The 25,181-nt window shown below is 42.4% G+C and overlaps 1 pseudogene; it reads right to left on the bottom strand.

The window, feature by feature from the left end:
- Positions 1 to 23,853: 23,853 nt before the first annotated feature.
- Positions 23,854 to 24,855, bottom strand: LOC136383391 (GTP-binding nuclear protein Ran-like; annotated as a pseudogene).
- Positions 24,856 to 25,181: the final 326 nt, after the last annotated feature.

Raw genomic sequence — 25,181 nt, 5'->3', positions numbered from 1 at the left:
TATTACCAGGGACCCAGGCTCCTGTATTCTGTGCTACCATCCTTGACATGTGGCTTTCACTTTGAAGTCATTTCAAAGTGATTTCTCTCATCTCAGCCACTACACTTTTATTTCAGTGACAAGGAATGAAAAAAGCACGAGAACAAGGCACACTCCCTTCTTTTAAAGACATTTCCTGAATTTACACATACTACTTCCTCTGGTAATCTAGTGACCAAAAATGAGGCAGATGGGTATACCTCAGCTGCAGGAGATGCTGGGAAATATGGTCTTTATTTCAGGCAGTGTGTGCCCTGTTGATATTTGGGAATTCCGTTACTGAGCAAGAAGGGAAGATTAGATATTGGAGATCAACTAGAAATCCCTGATATATACATCAATTCCAAATAAATTCCCAACTTCCTCTTTTTATAATCTCATTTATACATGCAATTTTGGGGAACATTTTATTTTACTTTCCAACATTACTGAGATATAATTGACACATACCATTTTGTAGATTTAAGGTGTATAATGTGTTGATTTGACACATACTTATATATGTTGCAAAGTGATTAACACCATAGTGTTAGCTGACACCTCCATCATGTCACATAATTACTGTTTGTTTTTTGTGGGGAGAACATTTAAGATCTATCTACCCTCTTAACAACTTTCAAATATATAATACAGTATTATTAACTATAATCACCATAACACCCATTAAGTGCCTAGAACTTATTTATCTTATAACTGGAAGTTTGTACCAACATTTCTCCATTTCTCCCATTCTCAGCTCCTGGATCCTACCATTCTTCTCTGTTTCTATGAGCTCAACTTTTTTGGATTCTCCATATAAGTGATATCATACAGTATTTTTCTTTGTCTGACTTATTTCACTTAGCAGAATATCCTCATGTTTATCCACGTTGTCACAAATGGCAGGATTTCCTTCTTTCTCATGCTGAATAATATTCACATACATGAATGTTCATACATATCACATCTTCTTAATCATGCCTATGTTGACCGACAACTTAGGTTGTTTCTATATATTGTGAATAATGCTGCAATGAACATGGGAGTGCAGATTTCTTTTTGAGATCCTGTTTTCATTTTTTTTGGATATAGACCCAGAATTGGGATTGCTGTTTGTAAACTATTTAATTCTTCGGTTTTGCCTTTGGAAATACCATGGCAGAAATCCTGAACATAATTTTTCTAATGGAGATCTTATTCATGTTCTCATTGGCTCTCTTGTACAGAACTGTGAGTTATGCTACCTTTGTTCTGGCCTGAAGTTTGCTCTTTCTGGGTAAACTGTAGGCTCATGAATTTGAGAAAAGAATCTACTTTTGACTGTGTCAAAGGTTCAAGTTTCTCTGGTAAATCTTTTATTTAATTTTTATGTTAATTCACACATTTCTAATTTTCTGGTCTCCAGTTCACTTCTGTTGACCACGGCCTTCTCACGTCTAATTCCTCTGCTGGTGGGTGGGGAAGCTTTGCTCATTCTGCTGCTTTCCCATTTGCTCCTGGCTGATCTTCGTGTTTACATTCATTTCCCATACAGACATTTCTTTCTTCCTGATATCTGCATGCCTTGCTTTTCACCAGGTTTTTCACGTCTTTCCGGGTGTCTATTGTATCTTACTCTGGTAGAGTGTCTATTTTCCTTCCCTTTTTTGGCATCAGTTGCACCCCTTTCTACTTGCAACAGAAATAATAATTTAAAAAAGCATGACCCTGGCCGGTTGGCTCAGTGGTAGAGCGTCGGCCTGGCGTGCAGGAGTCCCAGGTTCGATTCCCGGCCAGGGCACACAGGAGAAGTGCCCATCTGCTTCTCCACCCCTCCCCCTCTCCTTCCTCTCTGTCTCTCTCTTCCCCTCCCACAGCCGAGGCTCCATTGGAGCAGAGTTGGCCCGGGCGCTGAGGATGGCTCTGTGGCCTCTGCCTCAGGTGCTAGAATGGCTCTGGTTGTGGCAGAATGATGCTCCAAGATGGGCAGAGCATCGCCCCCTGGTGGGCATGCCGGGTGGATCCCGGTCGGGTGCATGCGGGAGTCTGTCTGACTGCCTCCCCGTTTCCAACTTCAGAAAAAAAAAGCACAAAATGTCAGGTAAGAGGCTAAGATGATACTTAAAAGATGAATTAGCTGTCCTATCCCAGCTATACCTACTCAAGAACCATTTTGATTTTAAGCTCTCCTAGTACAATATGTTTTGATTACATGTAGCACTGCTCAGCTATTCTGTTATAGATTAAAACATGATCTGGCAACTAGATGTTGTTTTGATGTGTATTGTCAATCCTTTCAGCTTTGTAAATTTCAAAGTTATATGAAACTAAAGCCAACAAGAATATTAACTTTAATTTTGACCATGTGTGTGAGAATTAGAAGTTAGAAAGATGACTAACTCAGTAATAAATGTTACAAAATTTAATCTGAAAGATGCATTATATACTTCATAAATTCCTACTGTTCAGTGCCCCATCATGGACCATTTCAGGGTTCTTATTCACACTTTCTTCTCCTTCATTTTCTGTATCCAGTCATTCACAAGCATCCTTCCATCTTGGATTAGTCCCTGGGGTCTCAGCTTTAGCACCACCTCTCAGAGCCAAATCCCTATCAAGTCCCATATAAATGACTACAGCAGCCTCTTAACTGATCTCCTCGCTTTCAGTTTATCCCGCAGACTGCTGCCAGATTTATCACTGCTTTCAGCATCTCTCTCCCCTGACTAGGATCCTACACCATTGCCCTCTATCTGATTACTTCAAATCTGGACTCCCTTGCCTGCTAACAATGAGCCTTGCTCAATAAATCATATTTTTCCATTTTCTCTTCTACAGCATCCCGCTCTACATGCCCTACTCAGCAAATAGTTTTCCTCATCTCTCTTTTCCTCATGCACTTCCACCTTTTTTATGCTGGACCCTCCCCAGAGAATCTCCTCTCTTCTCTCCCAATCCACAGTATGCCTTCCTTTCAGTATCCTGAAGACTTTCTGCTCACACCCCACTCCCCAGGACACTTTTGTATGTAATGGCTGCCTTTACTAAATTACATCAAATAAATTGAAAACTGTCTTAAGGTTGTTATATACATACAGTGTGTCCGTAAAGTCATGGTGCACTTTTGACAGGTCACAGGAAAGCAACAAAAGAGGATAGAAATGCGAAATCTGCACCAAATAAAAGAAAAACTCTCCCAGTTTCATGCCTATTCAGTGCAGTTCGATGAGGGCTCATGCACAGATTTTTTAGGGCTCCTTAGGTAGCTATCCCATATAGCCTCTACAGACTCATCACTGACTGATGGCCTACCACAACGGGGTTTCTCCACCAAACTGCCGGTTTCCTTCAACTGCTTATTCCGCCGAGTAATGTTATTCCTATGTGGTGGCGCTTCGTTATAAACGCACTGATATTCATGTTGCACTTTGGTCACAGATTCGAATTTAGCGAGCCACAGAACACACTGAACTTTCCTCTGTACCGTCCACATCTCGACTGGCATGGCCATGGGCTGCTCCGCTGTATACATGGTGTTACGTCATCACCTGCACATGCACACATGCTGCCACATCATCCTACAGAAACTAGGAGGGTTTTCCTTTAATTTGGTGCAGATTTCACATTTCTATCATCTTTTGTTGCTTTCCTGTGACCGGTCAAAAGTGCACCATGACTTTAAGGACACACTGTAGTTGTTCTACTTATACACATCTTCTCTCCTCAAATAGTCTCTTTTATCTAATTTTTATTCCTCACTGTGTCTAACTGCATATATATTGGTATTTAACTTTATAAAAGAAATGAACAAAATCAGAACCATGTCATATTCCACACACTTATTTTCATGCATTTTGCTTTAATGCCCTCATATTTGTTCTTAGAGTGGGGCTAGGGTTTGAATTTCCATTTTGTTTATAAAATTCTACATTGTTTTATTTTTTATTTTACTTTATTTTTTAGTGTGTGTGTGAGAGAAAGACAGATAGGGACAAACAGAAAGGGAAAGAGATGAGAAGTATCAACTCATAGTTACATCTCCTTAGTTGTTCATTGATTGCTTTCTCATACGTGCCTTGACCAGGGGGCTCCTACTGATACAGTGACCCCTTGCTCAAGCCAGTGATCTTTGGGCTCAAGCCAGTGACCATGGAGTCATGTCGATGAGTCCACGCTCAAGCCGGAGACCCTGAGCCCATGCTGGTGAGTTGCGCTCAAGCTGGTGACCTCAGGGTTTTGAACCTGGGTCCTCAGCGTCTCAGGCCAACACTCAAGCCACTGTACCACCACCTGGTCAGGCAAATTCTACATTGTTTTAAAATATACCTTTGCTCTTTATCATTATGGCCTTATAATTTCCATTAGTTCCATTAGAAACAATTATGAGATACAGATCACAGACTACGTGCAAGGTGAATGAGATCAAACCAAGAAAGGCAAAGAGAAAGTAAAGATGTATTTATTAGGCTCTGTGGCCCTCATCAGCTTTCATTCACAACCAATTTGAAAATATTCACATCTACTTCTTTAGAACACGGCATAGCTGTCTATTTGAATTTGTTCCCACCCTGGCTGAGCTATTGATAATTTTATTCATGTAACCTGTTTCCCATGATGCTAGATATAATGTATCTTAAGATATGTGATAGGATAGTGTGTACAATCAAACAAAAATAGTTAGCTTAAGCCTAAGATGAGCTAAAAGAGAGAGAGAAACCACTAGTAAAGATGAGTTGCCTTTAAACTGACTTTCAAAATCCATTTGTCTTGGCAAGAAATTAGGCCTGAAATTCAGAGACTTGAGTTAGTGGTTAAAGATCACAATTTTGGGCAGATGGTATGAATAGAATTGGGGCTCAAACACTGTACTCCTAAGGATGCTGACAAACACACTGAGGGTTCGGATTGTTCTGGCAGAGTTTCATGCGCACCTGCTCTGATAGGGTAAGGAATGCTCAGTCCCCTTTATCTGCTGGGGCTGATTTGTCAGTTCCTGTGAACCTCAAGCATGTAAAAGGTGATGATCAAACTTGTTCATATGGCAGAAACCTGGAAGTCATGGTGCTTTCTGAAGAACATGCAATGGTATTGCAGAGGTGGAAGCGATGCTCTCCAGTCCTGAGTCCTTTTCCTACACAGCCCTTTATTCAAAGGGCTTCTTCTGCACTTAAGTTGGAGCCATATGATTAGTTCTGGTCAATGGAATGTGGGTCAAAGTGATATCTCCACTTACAGGCCTGGCCCCCAACATCTGCAAGGAGATTCTTGGCTTGCTCTTTCTCTTTACATTCTGACTAGTCAGATGAAGAAAATCCAGTAGAAATTTGAAGGTAGGGTGTGGTAGAGATGGAAGGGCTTGGGCCCTGGAATCACTGTGTAGAATGCTTATATAACACCTTCATTAAATAGGGAAATAAAGGCAAAATATACTTTGGTTGATTTTAGCCCCTGAGGTTCTGGTGTTGTTTGCTATCATATTGACCAATTAATTTGTTTGCTATTAATTTGACCAATACAAATAATAATACTATTAACTTAAAATTTAGAACAGTTCCACTAAAAGCTTACTTTTCCAAAAACAAAACACCAACAAACTTAAAAAGTAATAAATTTTATTCACTTTAACAAATAGTTGATGAATAACTATTCATGTGCAAATATTACGACTGCCACTACTACTACTAACAATGCCAAGATTTATACAGTATCCTGGGAATATAATTAAGAATAAGGCAGAATATTTTACTGGAGAAGGCAGTAAGATATATGAGTAAATAAACAGCATAAGTGTTATGAAGAAAATCAAGCACTATAACATGAAACAGAGTGACTGGTGTTAAGCCTAGCTTAGGTGAGTTCTCAGAAAGCGTCACTTGCTGAGAAGGTGACAATTTAAGCTGAGACTTGGATAAAGAGAACGTGCCAGTAATGTGGCTATTTGGGGAAGAGCTGTCTGCATAGAAGGTACAGCATGTGCAAAGTTCCTGAGGCAGAAACAAAGTTGGCGTGTTCAAGAAATAAGAAGACGCCTTGTGTGGCTGAAGCTTAATGAGCAAAGAAGAGAGTGGAAATGGGAAAATGCAGTAGTGGCAGGTCACGCATGGCCTTTAGACCAGGCTCAAAGGTTTGGGCTTTATTCAAAGAGCACTAGGAACCACTCACAGGTTTTAAAGTAGTGGCCTGGTGTGTGTGCATGTGTGTGTGTGTGTGTGTGTGTTTAAATCATTGGCTGCGGTTTGAAGAATGAACTTCAGAGACAAAACTGGGAGGCCACGCAGGATGATAGTGACTTAAATGAGGATAAAATTGGATGGATTTGAAATTGAGATAAAAGGATGATTTTTTAGAAGGGTAAAACATGAAGGTTTGAGGAAAAGAAGAATACAAATTTATGAAATAATTCAAGAAATATTGATTTAACACCTACTATGTGCCACGCATTCTTCTAAACTCTGAGGTTAGAGCAGGGAACAAGATGGATCAAGTCCTTACTCCCCTAGACCTTACACTGTTGTGGAGAGAAACAAATAGTAATTAGCAACACATGTCAGATTCTGAGAGTGAAGTAGAGTAACACATTGTGAGGGGATAAAGAGTGACAGGGATGGTTAATTCTAGATAAGGTAATCAGGGGAGTCCTCTTTCATGGGGTGACATTTGAGCAAAGAAGTGAGGAAGTAAGCCTTGCTGATATCTGAGTAAGGGTGCTCTAGTAAGAAGAAACGGTGGGTGTAGAGGTGTTGGGGTGGAAGCGCACGTGTCATGTTGGTGGGACTGTGTGTAGGGAGTGGAGTGAGCAAAGGGGAAGTGGGAGGGTATGAGTTCATGCAGAGGTAGGTGGATGGGCAAATCATAGATTAAGATCAGGAGTTAGATGTCACTTGAGATGGAAAGCCATTGGACAATTTTGAACAGAGGAACAGAAACAGGCAGGCCGGCAAGAAGGCAAGAGACTTGACAAGATAGGATGGTTTTGTTTTGACCACTGGTTGGATGTTGAAGCCATTATCGAGAAAGGGAAGACAGAGAAAAAATTGGGGAAGAAACACCAAGGTTCTATGTAGGACAGATGAATTTTGAAATGCCTATTAGACACACACTTAGAGACATCAAGTAGATGAATATTTGAGTCCAGAACTCAGGAGAGGGTTTGGAACTAGAAACATGTATTTGAAGTTGTCAGCCTAGAAATGGTATCCCATGCCTCAGAACCCTATTACCAGGACTGGAGGTGGAGAAAAGGGCCAAGGGACAGCCCTGGGGCTCTCTGACGTTTAGAAGCAGCACAGAGGGAAGGAGATTGGGAAGGAGCAGCCCATAAGGTTCAAAATCGATAGAGGTTAGCGTTACAGAAGCCAGCACTTCATATGAGAGAGTTCAACTCTGTCAAATGCTGAGTCAGGAAGGAGGAAGACAGAAAAGTGACTGTTGAGTTTGACAATGTGAAGTTACTTGTGACTTTGCCAGGCAGGAGTGAATATGGAGATGAAGACATGGACAAGGGACAAGAATAATTCTTGAGACAAATTTTGCAAGAAGGAAAAAACAGAAATGTGGTAGCAACTTGAGAGAAATGCAGTTTCCACAGATTGAACTCTCATTTTTCTCAGTGTATTTGATCTTTCCAAGATTGGGGCAAGTATTCTACCACACTGTGTTAGACTAATTTGTACAGAGCTGGTGGTTTAAATTATTGTTTCTTTGAACTATATTCACATTTTAAAAGGAGAAACTTTGTCTTTCATGTCGTGGATAGCCCAATATATGTGGGGTTTCTAGAATGAATGAAGATTCTAAGACTAGCTCTGGAGTGTGTGTGTGTGTGTGTGTGTGTGTGTGTGTGTGTGTGTGTGTGTGTGTGTACATGCATTGTCTTCAATTCTAGTGGGTTGGAAATCTTCCTGACAATCTGTTAGGCATCAGAGATTTTTATCTCCAGATGGGTGCCCCATTTTTCTTCTTGATAACCTCTTACTAATGAAGAGCCTGGGATGGGAGTTCCATTTACAAATGGTGAATCATTAGAAACAGATTTGTAGGCGGAGAAGAATCTTCCAGCAGCAGAGCCTCACTCCTGAGGCACGCAGCCCGTTTCCTGCAGGAATGGGCCCTGCGAACGGGTCTCTGAGAGGAAAGACAAGCCATTGTACATGCACACTCCCACACGTGGCTCTAACTGCAAACCCTCCTCTGGATGCCCGAGGGCAAAAGGACAAGCGCGCCATTCATGATCACCTCTCAGTCCCTGGCCTTACCTTCTTCCTTAACAGTTATCTGGAAGATGAAACGCTGCCTTCCATCACAATCAGCAGCTGGGAGGCATGGCTTACCTGTCACTCTTTTGGCCCATCTCTGGGCTTCCGTGCTGCCTGCCCGTGCTCCATGAAACAGCCTTCATAGCCAGCTGCCCTTCACGCGCATGCCCAGTCTCAGCAGGGTCTGCCGCTGCGCTGAGATGGGGTGACTGTAATGCTGAGAGTGGATAGTTTTGGAACCATTGCAGGAGGCAGGCTGGCCAGCAGGCTTTCAACAGGAAAGATGCAGGGCTGGCCCACATGCTAGAATTTATTCTTAGATTCCACCTTCCCAAGTCTCAGACTTTCATCCCTATGGCGCTTTCTTCTAAAACCTCACACCTGGCTCTCCCAGACGTCTTTTATATCACGGCCAGAAAGGGTTCTGGGTCTTCAGTCATTCAGGTACCCTCTTTGTGATGGGGCTTTATCTTCTTCACTCTGTCTGTGTACCACCAATGCTATTATTTACCTAAAACTTTGTCGCTGCCTAAATAGAAATTCAGGGCAAATACAAAATAAATATAAGTAAACACCAAATTTATGTTATCCGATTCCAGTTGTAGGCTCATTTACCAAAGGTACGAAGTGTGCTTACTCTGTTTTAAAAATAAGACATTATCAAATATGAGAGAGCTATTAAATATATCCCAGAACCACTGAGACGTCTTCCTTGACACAGTCTGAAGACTGAAAGAGGTAAGCGTGGTTTGCACAGCACTGTTGAATGTGCTAGAAGACACTGAACTGGTAAAATTAATACCTCAGTAAAAAGAAAAAAGAGAGAGAGAGAGAGAGAGAGAGAGAGAGAAGTGCAAAAGTGTAACTTTGACTCACTGAATTACTCTCATAGTATGGTACGGCTCAAAATCCTTTCTCTCTCATTTTGGCAAAACACGACACCAGAAAAGGTGTGATGCTTGTGAGGCTGAGACCCACGTGGGTCAGCCCCAGAGTAGCACTGCTATAGAAGAACACCACCGGTGTCTAAAGCAGGTTTAAATTAAGCCAATGCCTTCCGTTGAATTTCTTAAATAAAGCTGGCTATGTAGAGAAATACTCTTCGATAGCCCGTATTTGTTTCCTTTCCACGTCTGAAACCTGGCATGTGTTTGAACCTTTCAGAACTTACAAATCTTTATCTGTAAAATAAACATGATAGTATCTATTTTATACTGTTGTCATTAGGATAACATGAGAAAATCATGGAATAACCTAGCAGAGTTCCTGGGTGGAATCAACCCCTCCTCCACCTTCACTCTGTTGAATAATATCACGGAGGGAAATGTACATGGCTGCTAATTTATGAATGATTTGAGGTTGATTTGCTAGAAATCTTTACAATCCAGAAATAGAGTAACTTAGAAGTTCTGGAAAATAGTCATTATTAAGTATTTAGGCAATGCCAAAAAATTAAAAAGGGGACAGGTAACTCTTCTTGAGCTTCATTTTTAGAATCATTGATTGCTGAGATACAATTAATCATTTGCATTAAGAAGCATTAAATAATTATTTGTATCCCCGTTGGGTTTCTATTGAATTCACTGCTAGTACAGTTCTAGATACTGGGACTTTGCCAACTTGATTTAATTAATTAATCTTCAAGTAAAACCAAAGCATATTAACATTTATGGGATTTCCTTATGAAACATCATCACTTCTGGTTCACTCACATTTTGCTGTTTTTGGTCATCGTTATTTGTATTGTTGTGTTTGGCAGTAATCCTGGAAATACAATTTACTTTATGCTAAAACCACGTCTGAGAGAAAACCATGACTCCACTGTGCAGTAAAATATGGCATACACTCCCTTGCACTGTTCTCAGTTTTGGATGTGCATCAAACTCGAAATGATGATGCCTTCAAACGTTAGAACGTGAGTGTGGGAGGTAGGAAACTTTCAGATGCCACAGACACACTTTAAAAAGCATTTCAGAACAAGTCTTCTCTAGGAAGAGAAATACGATTAGACTCCCTAATCTTTTTTACTAAAAAAGAAAGGTTGAAGGAAAAGCACTGGAGTAGGAAAGACGAATACTCCCAGGACAGGCTTCTTGTGGCATCCAAGAAGATGAGTGAGTGTAACTGCATGCCTGAGGCATAGCTTGGCTCATGGAGTCACTGAAGCCATAGGAGGCGTTTTATGATAGGTTTCGCAGTTCATTAAACTTTCACTTACAAAGAGGACCTTTTAACACTCGTTTCTGAAGCAGGCACCTTCCTCCTCAAATGAAATGATCTAGAATGAGAATTGAATGTTAAGCAAATTAAAGAGAGTTAGAGCATCCTTCTTCAGGCTTTTTAACTGTTTTCAGGAAGTAAGATTATTTGGGTAGTATCTGGTGTAAATTTTTCGCTCTCTTTTTTTTGAGTGTAGCAATTTACTTATTTTTTTAAAAAGAAATATCTAAACACCCACCATTGAAAAATGTAGATGTGGATAGGCATGTTGAGAGCTGATGTTAAATGTCCTCTTTGACTCACCGTGACTGGTCAATAACCCAGATTTGGTCTGTAGGCAGAGAAAGTCCAACTGTTTGTGGATTTGTCACCAGTAACCTAAACTGAGTATATGTTCAGAAAAGTTGGGCTTACCAAAGAGGCTTGGATGTGCCTTGTGATTCTCAGGAATAATACCAACTATAAGATGCTATGAGGACTTTTTTTTTTTTTAAAGCAAATAATTTTAAAATGACTTCTGATAGGGTTCCTGACCTCCGGTGGAACTTGATGACTCTGAGTTTTAATCCCTTGTGAGTGTTGTGAAATCATCATGTTGTGTGGATAAGTAATCATCCCTCCAGGTTTGGGGGTCACCTTGCTGATAGGTCTCAGCGTGAGTGCTGAGAGCATCACTCCTTCTTCACAGGGTACAAGATCACATTCTGTGAGAAAATACTGCTCGCTTCCTCTGAATGTAAAACGTCTGTGTGTGATTCAGTGGGCTGGAGGCTCTTCGGTGTGTGCTAGAGCAGTACAAAGCATTCCTCGTGATTAGCAAGACAGCTGTGGACTTCCTCCCCTTTGGGAAGTGCAGGTGAACTCCACCTGGTGCTGTTGTTTCTGGTGAGACTGTCCCTCCAAAGAAGACAGTAGGACCAGTCCCGGTCCCTACTCTTCCATCAGAAGCACAGTGTGGCGTCCCCACATCGGGTCATTGCCTTGCAGCCCTCTCCTCTCTGTTTGATCCCAGTGAGTTTGGGTCAGCCCGTCTCTGTCTCAGGCAGGCACTCCTGGAAAGAGGCTACGTTCATTTGGGGGAACCCTGTCTGTCTTCCTTTTCTGTGTCTTCTTTTTGTGGCTTTGGGTACTCTGTCTTCATCCTCAGGCATTGTTCTGTTCTTGGTTCCTTTCACCTTTTCCCCTGTTAAAAAGGGAAGCTTTGGCAAAAGCTCTGATAAACACATTTGCACCGAGGTGTAAATGGATGATAAAAGATGTGTTTCTTCTCCCAGGAGTATTTGCATTGGAGCAAGGATATAAATTTCTAAGGGTGGAATTTCAGATCAGCAAGCCAGGTGGGAGAGGGGCTGAGGAGTAAGGAATCTTCCTGGGGCCCCCATTGCCCTGTTCCCCAAGGTCAGCCCCCCTCCAAGGTGGCCAGCAGCTGGCCAGAGGAGGCCCAGGCTGCTCGCTGTGGTAGAGGCTGGTCCCATGGCCAAGACTCTGGCTTTGTTCCGTGACTGGAATTTGAAATTGTGGAGCCCCGTCTGAAAATCTGGAATCAAGACTCTTGCTTATCTCAGAGGGATGTTTGGAAACATTATGAATATTACATTTGTGGTCAATGTTTCATTATCATGCTGCTTTCTTCAGCTGATGTGATAGACACCTCTTCATTTTAAGGATTCTTGAACTCGGCCTTTTGTGAGACATCCAAAGTTCCCACATGTAGGTTCACTCCTGCTGACAGAAACCGTTTTGTCTCCTCATTGCTCAGCTTGTCTAAACAGAAGTGTTTTCGATATTCAAACGCTGACCTCTGGGTGAGTGAAAAATTGGTTAGTCACAGTGAAATTCCCCTGAGCTTGGAGTACACAGTTGTGAGCACATCACTGCGGCGCTGGCTCCCTGGGGCTGATGTCAAGACAGGGAGCAGCGGCCCCCAAGGAGAGGCCTGCCTCCTCAGGGGTTCTCTGACTGGACTTGCTCGGCTGTCTCTGCTGCAAGCTTGACGTGTGACAGCTCTCAAAACAACTCCTCCCCTATTTAAAAAGTCATTAAACTCCGTATGACTCAAACCAAAGTGTATTGATTATTACGATTTTCCCTCTAAAAAACAGTTCACATCTTAGACTAGTTTTGGCTTCTGTTTTGTGCTAGTGAGTTGAAGATTCACTATGCGCTCCCCCTCCCCCGATGTTTAAGGGTGCTGAATATCCAGTCAGACCTAGGAGGACACGTTTTGCCTGTTTTCTTTATCATCTTGAGTTCCCAAATCTTTTGTATCTTTCCGGGGCAATGTCTGAATCTTATGTATCTTTTCTTCCCTCCAGGGCCTTATGTATTATAAGTTCTCATAAAAAAAATTGTGAGGTGGAACTATGAATAAAGGTGTTTATTCTAATCCTATTTGGATAAGCTGAAATCACTCATTTCCTGGCTGTTTTGTCTACAACACTCTGTATATCCTATATGGCCATAATGATACTGTTTATGCTACAACACTGATGAGCCTCAGGAACATTATGCTGAGTGACAGGAGCCAGTCACAAAGGACCACATAGTGCAGGGGTCCCCAAACTTTTTACACAGGGGGCCAGTTCACTGTCCCTCAGACCGTTGGAGGGCCGGACTATAAAAAAAACTATGAACAAATCCCTATGCACACTGCACATATCTTATTTTAAAGTAAAAAAACAAAACGGGAACAAATACAATATTTAAAATAGAGAACAAGTAAATTTAAATCAACAAACTGACCAGTATTTCAATGGGAACTATGCTCCTCTCACTGACCACCAATGAAAGAGGTGCCCCTTCCGGAAGTGCGGCGGGGGCCGGATAAATGGCCTCAGGGGGCCGCATGCGGCCCGCGGGCCGTAGTTTGGGGACCCTTGACATAGTGTATGGTTCCATTTATATAAAATGTCTAGAACAGGCAAATTTATAGGGGCAGAAAATGGATTCTTTGTTGCCTAGAACTAAAGAGAAAATGGAAAAATGGGAGAGTAATTGTTAAAAGATATCAAGTTTCTTTTTAGAGTGATGAAAAATGTTCTAAAATTATATTGTGATGGTTGCACAACTTTGCAAATGTACACTGAATGGTACACTTTGCATGTTATGATATATGAATTGCATATAAATAAAGCTGTTAAAATACGGTTGGATACCTACTTCTATACAAATGTGGAAAAAAGAAGAAAAATGAATTTTAGAATTTAACAGACACAGTAAGAAAAAAGTGGTATTCTTTGGAGATGAAAAGGAGATTGAGATAAGCAGAGAGAAATAAAAATGGAAACCAAGGAATATATGGTGGATGTGACCTAAGGTTACCCCTTCGTAACCCAATCTGTGTAATTCTTTCCTCTTGAGTGTGGGTGAGACCCATGACTTGCTTCTAACCAATAGAATATGACAAAGGTGGTGGGATGTCATTTCCCAAAGTTATGTTTTATTCTGTAAGATGGCATCTTAGCAGATTGGAGGGAGAGATTTTTCTTCTGGCCTTGAAGAAACAAGCTATTCTAAATGGCTTCCTGTGGAAAGAGCCACATGGGTAAGAACTTTGGAGGCCTCTAGGACCTGGGGGCCAGGGACCTTCTGTCCTACAGTTACAAGGAATTGAATTCTGCCCACAACCACACGAGTTCAGAAGAGAATTCTAAGCTCCAGAAGGAACACAACCTGGCCAACCTTGACTGCAACTCTGTATAACCTTGAGCAGGGGACCCAGCTCAGCTAAGCCTGGATTCCTAGACTGCAGAAACTGTTCAATAATAAATAAATATGTGTTTTTTAAGCCACTAAATGTGGGGTAATTTTTAAAATGAAGCAAAAGAAAATTAAGACATATCTAATGCAGAAAGAAAAAATGATTTTCAAGATCATTTGACTTCTAGAAGAGAAAACTTGGAATGATGACAAACTTGGGTTAGGATGGGCACCTTGCTGTTGACATTTGCAGAAGACAGTTATGATGAACACAGATCAAGTAAATCAAAGAACAGGGACTCCTGTCCACTCATATTTTTGCTTGAAGGTCATGTTCTACAGATGAGCAAAGAGATGCTTAGCAAAGCAGAATAATAATAAAATATTAACTATCACTGTATTAGTGATAACAATGACAATAATGTGTTGAATATATAGAGAGTACATATATATATACAAACACACACATACATATACATACATACATACATACATACATACATACATACATGCCAGGCTTTGGGCAAGCCCTTTAGATGCATATTTTGTGACATTCTTTCTAGAAAGACAGCATAGGATATTACAGCTCTGAATCCAGATTGCCAGTTTCAAGTTCCGACTCTCAGTTAACCAGCCACATGACCTTCAGCAAGTCACTTTCCTCTCAATCTCCATGTTTGTATAACAGGTTCAGTGATAGTGCCTACCTTGTAGAGCTGGTGTGAAGATGAAATGAAATAATTCATGTACAGTTTCTAGAATAGTGCCTGACACATGGTGATGGCTCAATAACCACTAATTGTTATTGCTACTGTTTTTGATTGTTACAGTGTACAGTAATTCAGTGTATCTGTCTGTCACTGATTCAGTAGATGGCCTCAGGCAGGTCACTTCAGTCCTTATTTGTAATATGGGGATAGAAGCAATACCTTCCTTGTAGGATGTTTGTGGGGATTCAATGAGACGGTGCCTGTGTCACAATACTCTGTGCAAAGATCTGACAGATGGGACAGTCTTCATTCCCTGGGAAGAGGTTGGGGGCCAACTAGGAGATTATAATCTCTTTTTTTAAAATTAGTATTATTCAACAGTTTTGTCTGCAAACAGGAAAAGGGACCTAGCAGAGTCACCAACGTATGTTATTTCTCAGTGAGTGTTAGTTACTGTTATTTATTGCATATAAGCATTGCAACAGTTCTCTCAAGTTGACCTCTTTAATATACCCACTTTGTAAACATAAAAACTTAGGCTTAGAGAAGGCAATTTACCCACCAAACAGAGTCAGAATCGAAAGGCAGATCTACTCAATACCAAAAGCAAAAATATTTCAGGAAACCATATTTGCATGGACTACAGAGGACAAGACTCTTTGTAGGTCAAAGCAAAGAACATACCTGGAGATGGGAGTTGGGGATATAGGTAAAGAAGGATGGTCAGTAACTGTAATCAAAACAGGGAAGAGAAGAACACACAGGAGAAATATATTTTCTGGTAAATAAGCCCTAAGAGACATGCAATTTCACTTACACAGTTTACAGATACTTGCGATTTTTGTAGAAGAATAGTGACACTGAACTAGAAGTTCTCATTTCCAGGCTCAGGGGTTGAATGCTGAACATCCCAAGCATGTCCCTCCACCCATGTCTAATTTCTGTGGACTGTGATCCAAGAGAGACGTGATTACAAAACCTTACTGTCTGGCTGGAGTTTGTTGGGAGGCAGAAATCAGCTGGTCTCTTTCTCTAGCTAAAAGGAGAAAGACAACAAGAAATGGGCCCCATGCTCTGACTGTGCCAGCTTGTATTCTGGCTTGACTCTTCTGAAATCCCAAGGCCTCCCTTGACAATATTTCCTACCACCCAACATTTGCATCACACTGGATTGACCTTTGAGGTCACCCCCATAGGCTGTCAGCTGAATAGAGTTTTATTCGTGCAACAAAATGACCACCCTGGGTCTGCTTGAGTAGCCAGCCTTGCCAGAGTACTTTTGTAGTATGAGATAGACATGCTGGCACATCCTGGACAGCCATGACAGTGGTGATGGTGATGGTGCATTGAGACTTTGTGTAACATTTTCATAGGTGTTAGAGCATGGTTTTGATGCCCACATTGCCTACGTTTAAATTCCAGGGCTGCTACTTACTAGCTGTGTGACTTTGGGCAAGTTACCTAACCTGTTTCAGTTTCTTCACCTGTAAAGTGGAGATTATTATAGTAACTACATCATAGAGTTAGTGCGAGGATTATATATTGTTACAGGCAATACAAACACATGCATATGAATACATATACATATGCAGAAACACACATATTATATATATTTATGTAAATATTACATGTCCTTGTGTGTAGGTGTACATATATAGTTACATAATACAGAAAACACTTGCTATGCTAATGATTAGGACACTCCTTAGCATTGTCACTCATTAACACTCAAGCACTTACCTGAGCAAGGATTGAGGGCTTCCTCTGTGATAAATGCTTTAAAGATATGATCTCACTAAATCTTTACAATGAGTCTGTGAGGCATCACTTTTTCAATTTTACAAATAAGGAAACTGAGGTGGAGAGGTGAAGTGACATGCTACGGGTCATGTGATGATGGAGCCCGGATTTAAACCCTGGTCTGTCTGACTTCAAGGCCTGAAATATACAAAAATAATCTATGCCATCTCCCCATAGACAGAGGCAAAGGAAAATCTCCTCACAAATATCACAATGCCAATATTTCTCTAAGATACCCTAATTCACATGCCAGAATAGTGATTCAACTATTCATACAGAATTCTCTATGAACCATATGAACATCAGTACAGTATTAGCATAAAATAATTTATAGCCATTCTAGTATAAAGCAAAACATTTTACGTGATACCTAACACGCGTGTAACGGGATAAATGGATTTTACAAGCTACAGAGAAAGGCAGATGAATCTGCTGGAGAAAGAGGTTCATCTATATGAGGATTTTCTTGTTTTCTTTTCTAACTTACCATATAGGAATAGTGAACAACTTATCAGGTTGCAATGACAGAGGGACAAAGAATCTGAATTAAGTATTGGGCTTTCCCGCCCTAACTGCATTCGGTTTTCTAGAGGGTGGCAGTTGGTGCCACAAGGTTTAACTCACTCAGAAGAGAAGTAGGCCCTGCAGGGCCAGACACAGTTTTAGGTGTTGAAGGATCAAAGATAAACAGTCAGGGTCCCACCAGTAAAAACAGCATGTCCAATGGCCGGGTCCTGTGTGTGACACATAACTGTCTAGGAGTGTGACAGAGTCTCTCTGCTGACAGCAATCCCTGGACTCCGTGATGGGAGTGAGCTGGGCTCGATGGAGGAATGGGGACTCAGCAGGCCCAGAGCAGGTAGGAGAAACCATATTTGCAAAGTGTGGAGATACGAGCCAGGCTGCATGCTCAGGAAATAGAAGGAGGTTTGGTCTGGCCAGAGACAAGAGTGAAGAGCTAGGGAGGAGGAGCGCTGTGGCGGAGTCAGGAGCTGGTAGGGTCAGTGGGGGTCAGACTGAGAAGGGCTTTCAATTTATTTCCAGGAGTGCGGGCTGTAGCTTGGGAAATGGTGCGGCCGACAAGCAGTAACATGACTGTTTCCATGGTAGGCCCTGTAAAGACTGGAAGTGGAGAAGACTGTGGGGAGAGCCACCAGAAAGGAGGTAATGACAACAGTTATGACGAGAGATGACGACAGGCGGAATTAAGGAAGCAGTGGTGGGGTAAGAGGGAGAGGGTGGGAGAGAGGTTGTCAGGATGGAAGCAACAGATCTCACTCTCAGCTCAGATGGGCAGATTGAGTGGGGAGGCATTCAGGGTGAATCCGAGGTGTCCACCTCGGACAACCAGATACTTGACTAAGTGAGAAATACAAAAGAAACACGGGCAGAAAGAATGTGTAACTCTGAGTTCAAGATGGGTGTGGGTGAGTGAGTGACAGCAGGGTGCGTCGTACTGATTTTTATTCCAGAGAGAAGGCAACTGAGAGATGGACTTTGAGTTTGCTGGACTCTAATTTGGGGAGCCAGTTCAGAGATGAGAAAGTGGTGCTGGGGCCCAGGAGCTAGGAGGAACAGAGACCGAGACTTGGGGTCACTAGGATAAGGGTTGTAACTCAAGCGTGGGTAAAGGTGCTGGACGAAGGGCAGGATCGGGGAGTGAAGGGAAGCACCCCACGCTGGGAGGAGAGGAGCTGGAGAAACAGACCCACATGCATCGTGGAGGGCGGCATGGAAAGAGGAGAAACGAGTCACTCAAGTCAGGAGGACAGTCAAGAAGAGAGTGGTGCGTAGTGTCAGATGCTACCGAGTAGCCACCTAAGAAAGGTGAACATTGATGCTGGTTTTCTCATCAGCAGTTCTTGGAGAAGCCAGCAGAGCACCAAGGGTTGAAGTCTCACTGCAGGAGGTGAAGGCATAGATGGAAGGACGTTAAAATAAAAGGAGGTCATTTATATGAAAGTGTGCTTATTATTGTCCAAGGGTTGGTGTCAATGTTGAGAGTCCAGAACTACTTACATTCATGTCACAAGGTCATTTACAAAATCCTGTCACCAAATTCTGAAACCTGGGAAAAGATTTTGATTACGCCGATGTCTTTGGTGTTGATGCTGATGACTTGTGGGAATGTGTGGAAGAGGAGAGTTTTGAAGAAATCTAAAGAAATGTTTGGCAAAGAGGAGAAGGAAATCTCAGCTGTGGGCACAGCCCAGCAGAAAGGGTTGAAGGCAGCAATGAGCAAGGCAGGTGGGCGGTCAGGGGGTGGGTTTGCTTGTCTGCAGTGAGTGTCTAACGTGAGGCGCGATGGCACTGAAAGTTCACGACTGAGTCCTTAGATCTGACCTGAAAGGGTAGGGGGAGCCATGCATGGGGAATCACGGTAGGTTTCCGAGAAAGAGGGGGACATTAGCAAAAGCAGCACAGTATATGCAATGTCAGAGTCCAAGGCCAAATGTCAGAGATGACCTCCAGGCTCTATGCTTGCTTGGTCAAACACAGTCTGAAAGGGAAATGACCGTGTTTGTTCTTGTCCCAAAATACTGCAAAAAGTGCTTTGGCATGGGTGGCTGACACCACACTCAATTACACATGCAAATACAGTAATGATGCCTGAAAAATTAGACGTCAGCTGGAGGCCAGCGGAAGATTTGGCCTCTCCGCTTCCAGATTTTGAAATAGCAGATTATACACAACTCACTGTCTTCCGCCAAGACCTTGTAACACACATTTGCCAGAATCTCATTTTACAATTTTCATTCTTTTAAAGAGAAATCCCCACACAATGGCGATCCTGGCCAACTAAGTGCTTTCCCTCCATATGTGGGTGTCACAGCCCCCCAACCTCTCCCCAGACCGGCTTCCGGTACTTGCTGACCTTCTGGACCTGGGGTGTCAGGGCTGCAAAGAACATGCTTATGCTGACTATGGCGGGATTTTCTTAGGAGAAACATTTTGGGAGAGGAGGATATAATAGAGTCCTGAATATAATATGACACAACAATCTTAAATATTCCAGACAGGAAAAGTTTTTTGTCAAAGCCTCTGACAGTTTAAACTTTAAAGCTCCAGCAAAACTTTTAAACTTTTAAACTTTGAACTTGTTTGAACCTCTCGTGATTTATGAATTATTAAATGTACCACTAAAAAAATCAAGGCCTTTTTCTTTAACTAGCAAAGCTTTCTGCTTAAAAGCACGGATGAGAGGGTGGCCGTGGGGAATGCAGCAGGAGAGGGCCGTGGGGGTTTTATTAGACTGGCACTGCTCCCGACTGTCACACCCAAATCTGCGGGATGTTTAGGGGACAGAGGACCCAAACCAAGGCATATGATATGAAAGAGGAGAGATCAAACAGTAAAATGTAAACTGTCTGAAATTAGCTGTGTAAGTATGTCTAAATAAGAATTGAGATAACATATTTTATAATATGAAAATATGGAATATGTATAAACTATATAATATAAATTTTACATACTGGTGGAAAAATATACATAACATTAAAGTTATCATTTTAACCATTTTACGTGTACAGTTCAGGGGAATTAAGTATATTCACAATGTTGTGCAACCATCACCTTTTTTTTTTTTTACAGGGACAGAGAGAGAGAGTCAGAGAGAGTGATAGACAGGGACAGACAGACAGGAACGGAGAGAGATGAGAAGCATCAATCATCAGTTTTTGTTGTGACACCTTAGTTGTTCACTGATTGCTTTCTCATATGTGCCTTGACCGTGGGCCTTCAGCAGACCAAGCAACCCCTTGCTCGAACCAGCGACCTTGGGTCCTAGCTGGTGAGCTTTTTGCTCAAGCCAGATGAGCCTGCACTCAAGCTGGCTACTTCGGGGTCTCTAACCTGGGTCCTCCGCATCCCAGTCCGACACTCTATTCACTGCGCCATCACCTGGTCAGGCCAACTATCACCCGTTAACACTAACCTTCCTGTCCCTTCCTCTCAACCCCTGGTAATCTCCATTCTATGAATCTGTTTATTCCAGCTACCTCATATTAGTGGAGGCATATATTTACAGTGGTTCCTTGTTTACTGCAGGGTTTAGGTTACAGAACCCCACACCAGGCAAAAATATAGCAACCTTATATTTATTTTATTATTTATATATATTTTAAGGATTTAAAAACCCTCCCCACACTCTTATAAACTTTTCCCACACTGTTATTAACCTTTCCCACAGTTATTTTGCTTATTTTACTGCAAAAATAATTAAATTAATAAATATATAAAAATACCTATATACCACAAAATCCTGCTATATAGTGAAAAATCCACAAACAAAATTAGATACATACAATTTTAAAATCCGTGATACAGTGAGACTGTGAAAAGTGAACCGTGATATGGTGAGTATATATTATATACATCATTTATTTTTATATTATATACATATATACACACACACACACACACACACAAATATTGTATGATTCCATTTATATGGTGAGGTATTTGGAATAGACAAATAGTAAGTATTTAAAAAAAATTTTTCCCCTTTTTTTAGTGAGAGGAGGGGAGGAAGAGACAGATTCCTGCATTGTGCCCAACTGGGCTCCATCTGGCAAGCCCACTAGGGGGCGATGCTCTGACCATCTGGGGCTTTGTTCCATTGCTCCATAACTGAGCTCTTCTTAGTGCCTGAGGTGGAAGCCAAGGAGCCATCCTCAGTGCCTGGGGCCAACTTGCTCCACTTGAGCCATGGCTGCAGGAGGGGAAGAAAGAAAGAGAGAGAGAGGGAGAGAGAGAGAGAGAGAAACGAGAGGGCGAGGGGTGAAGAAGCAGATGGGTGCTTCTTCTGGTGCATTGACAGGGAATCAAATCTGGGACATCCACATGCTGGGCCGACACTCTACCACTGAGCAAACTGGCCAGGGACTAAGTATGTATTTTTTAAACTACATTCATAATATAGCAACAAGCATGATGAGGGTGTTAGGCAAGGGAAACCTGAGGTTTTCCATACATTTCAGACAGAATTGAAAGGGAAGCAAAGTGAGCACAGATAGAAAAAGAGATTGGTTGTAATTTATATATCCTCAAGGGCACAATCCATCCTCAGGAGCTCCAAATCCCTGTTAAAGTGTCTCAGCTGAGTTGAACCCTGTGGCCACCAGACCAGTCTGTAGGACTCCAGGGTGCTGTGCAGGGCATCTGGGCTGGGGGCTGAGAGGGGCCAGGGAGAGCAGTGTGCAGTGGTACACAGACCGGGGAGCCCAGGAAGCATGAGCGACCTAATTCCCGACCCTGCCTGGAGCTCAGGCACATGTGGGATTGGATGGCTTGTTCAGCTACTCCATGGCTCCCAGCACAAAGGTTCTGCTACTTTCTGGTAGTGGGTTTTATGGGTTTAGTTACCAGTTCATAAAAACACCCCCTTACCTCACAGCGTCAAATGTAAACACCTCATACATCTTAGCAGCCTTCAGGTGAGCATTAGCAAAATTTAGGAATGACCTAAAGCTTAGGTAATTCTCCACAAGCCACATTTTTATACATTTGACTTGGGTTCAGAGGTAATGGCATATGGGGGGAGGTTGGCCCAATAGCTAGTTGACAAATGAGCAGGAATTTGTGCCTTTAACAATTTCCCTTGTTACCAAAGTGAGGTGGAGCCCTCAGAAGTCTGGGGCGAGGAAAGATGTGTCTTATGAGGAAGAAAAGAGGATAAGGCCAGGCTATATAAGTGGGTGGCTGCCTCCATATGGCACAAGGACATGGGTTTCTGGGAGGGTGGAGGGAGGGACCCCGAAAGGGGAAGGGTGGAGCAGTAGCTGCAGACGGCTTGTGTCACAATTCGCCAGTGCTGTCCTTCACTTTACCTCTCAGAGAAAGGCTGTCCTCATGCTGTTGACTTGGGCAGGACATACACATTTGCCCAGAAAGTTGCTTAAGTTATCATTGGACCTGTTCAGTTCCCTGTCTCTGGGTAAGCATGCATGCTCTCTTTATGACTAATTTCTGTGACAGCTGTTGTGTCCATGCTGAGACTCTGGCAATAGCCAGAAAGGCAGGAGGGAACCGGACTGGGGTGCGGTTCCTGCTCTTCCTATTGCATCAGTAATCAGAGGTCAGACCCTAAAAAGCAGCAGGTGGAATGGATCTCAAGCTCCAGAAAATTGTACTAGAGCTGTGTGAACACCTCCTGCTCAACAGAGTGTGGGGCAGGTGAGCGCAGGGCACCCCAGCTGGGAACCCACTGAGCCCCAGGATGCACGCTCAGGGGGTAGCTCACTTCTTCTACCTCTAGTGCTGGCATGGATCCCCGTTCTCAGGGAGGTGGTGTTCCATGGTGGATCTCTCAAGGATCTCTGTGCCAAGGACAGACACAAGTTTGTGGGTGTAGTGGGTGGCCCCATTGGGTGGATATCCCTGAGATAAGCCTTACAGTCTGTTGCTTAACTCTGTTTCCACCCCAGGAAAGAAGCACCCATTCTTTACCAGTTGCCAGAGAGAGCTGTGGCTCCCTTCCCTTCTCTGACCCTTCCAGCGACCAGGGTCACAGGACACCGGAGAGAATAAAACAAGATAAAAAATGAAGGCAAAATACCCTAGGAAACTGAATAGAACTTGAGCAGCCTGAATATTTAAATATGGAAACTTGGCTCCAGCTTAATGTCAACAGGGGTAACAAACTGAACATCTGGACTGAAAGAGGAAAGGGGAAAGACGGCCCTAAGATCTGGAAAAGGGTGAAGGTTTGGAAGAAGAAGCCATACTTGCTATATCACCGTTTATTGACGGCTTCCCATTTACTGAGCATTGGCTAAGTGTTTTATTTAAACCTTCTCTTTTATTTTTTAGGTATTTGAAATACAAATTCATTCTGATTCTAAATGAAAAGGAGTGGGAATGACAGTAATAAACAAGATGACTGTCATAAACCACTGAATATTGTGATATGACCATAGCGGTCTTACATTTGCAAACCTCAATAAGCAAACAACTGCATTCCAGAATAGGGACCTACATATGCAGGTCCAAAGAATGAAGGTATTTTTTAACTGCCACATTCACTGTAAAGCCCATTCATCTCCTTCAGCATCCCCCAAAATACACGTTCTGCTTAGCTACATAATAAAGTGGCAGATGCGCTGGACCCCTGACATCATAGGACAGTTGCCTGGAAAACTAGACTTCTGACACTGGGCTCCAGCTTCCCTTTCTCACAGGTCATCATCCTCACCAGGGGCAACGGTGGTCTGAGCACCCTCATGCTCATACTGTGCTGCCAAACTGGACCCATGACCAGAGCAGACATGGTGAGTCCCATTAGTTATTTTGGAAGCCAGAGGAAGGGCTTTTCAAGTTGTAGTCACTTTGGGGCAGCAATGTCATAGTGCTGAAGATTCTTCTTTCAGTGGAAGACAACGGTTGTGCCTTAAATTTCCTGTTCTTAATATCGACTTGGTTGCTGACCAACATGATGGGGATGTTTTTACACACACTTGTTGGTAAAAATAAGTTTTTAAATATGACACATATATTTGCTCGCTTTGAGTGTGGGGGACAGGCTGTAAGCTGGCAAAGTTATTATAGCCTAAGGCTTAGTTTTAAAACTAAGCTTTTCCCCACACCCTTGACTGTTGCATAATAGGGGGTGGTGTACCCTTATGAAGAATCCCATTTATGCCTCAAATAAGTGACTTTGTATCAGAGACTTCCTTAGTTGTATACTGGATTAAAGGTTTTGATTTTTACACTATAAAATGGGGACAGACCAGGGGCTTGCTTTCTTGGTTCCTGCTATCATTATTGCAGGGGCCTCCCTGATCCCTTGCCCTCCATGGGAAAAGCAGATTTTCTGCATGTGCGTGGCCATGATGGCGGTTCCTGGCCTTACAACACTCATACCAGATCTCTATGCCAGTTAGACACGTTCTTGTAAATAACTCTCGAAGTTACACCAAGCATAGTAGCACACTGGGCTGGGATGTAACAGCCGTCTCTCCGCCCACCAAGCTTCTGACCAGCTGTACACCACACAGAGGAGTTAATAGGCCTTCTGTCAGTGTGAAACACAAGGGGAAGGACTTCAACACTCAAGGTAGCTACATACTTCTCAAATTCATCCATCAGATGACATTTCACAAATGTAGTTTTTTAGTCCAATGATCACTAATCAACACAAGTTGAAACTTAACTTAGGGTTCTCCTTGGGCAGCCATCATGATGTTACTTCTAAAGTACCCCCGGGCCTATCTGACTCTTAAATCTTTTCTTTTAATCTTGGAGGAATTCTGGAGTCAGACTGCCTGGGTTTGAATTCTAGTTTCATCACTTACTTCCTCTGTGACCTCAGGCAACTGTCTTAAATACTTGCTGATTCAATTTCCTTGATTGTGAAATGAAGATAATAATAATACCTACCTCACAGGGTTGTTCTGGAGGTTGCCTGAGATAATATTTGTAAATCTCTTAGAACATATAAGAGATGGCATATAATAAGTGCCATGTAAGTGTTAGAAATTGTATACACACACATATATACATA

Source organism: Saccopteryx leptura, chromosome 11, assembly GCF_036850995.1.
Source record: "Saccopteryx leptura isolate mSacLep1 chromosome 11, mSacLep1_pri_phased_curated, whole genome shotgun sequence".
In the NCBI taxonomy this organism is placed as follows: Eukaryota; Metazoa; Chordata; class Mammalia; order Chiroptera; family Emballonuridae; genus Saccopteryx; species Saccopteryx leptura.
This window is presented reverse-complemented; position numbering and strand designations above follow the sequence as displayed.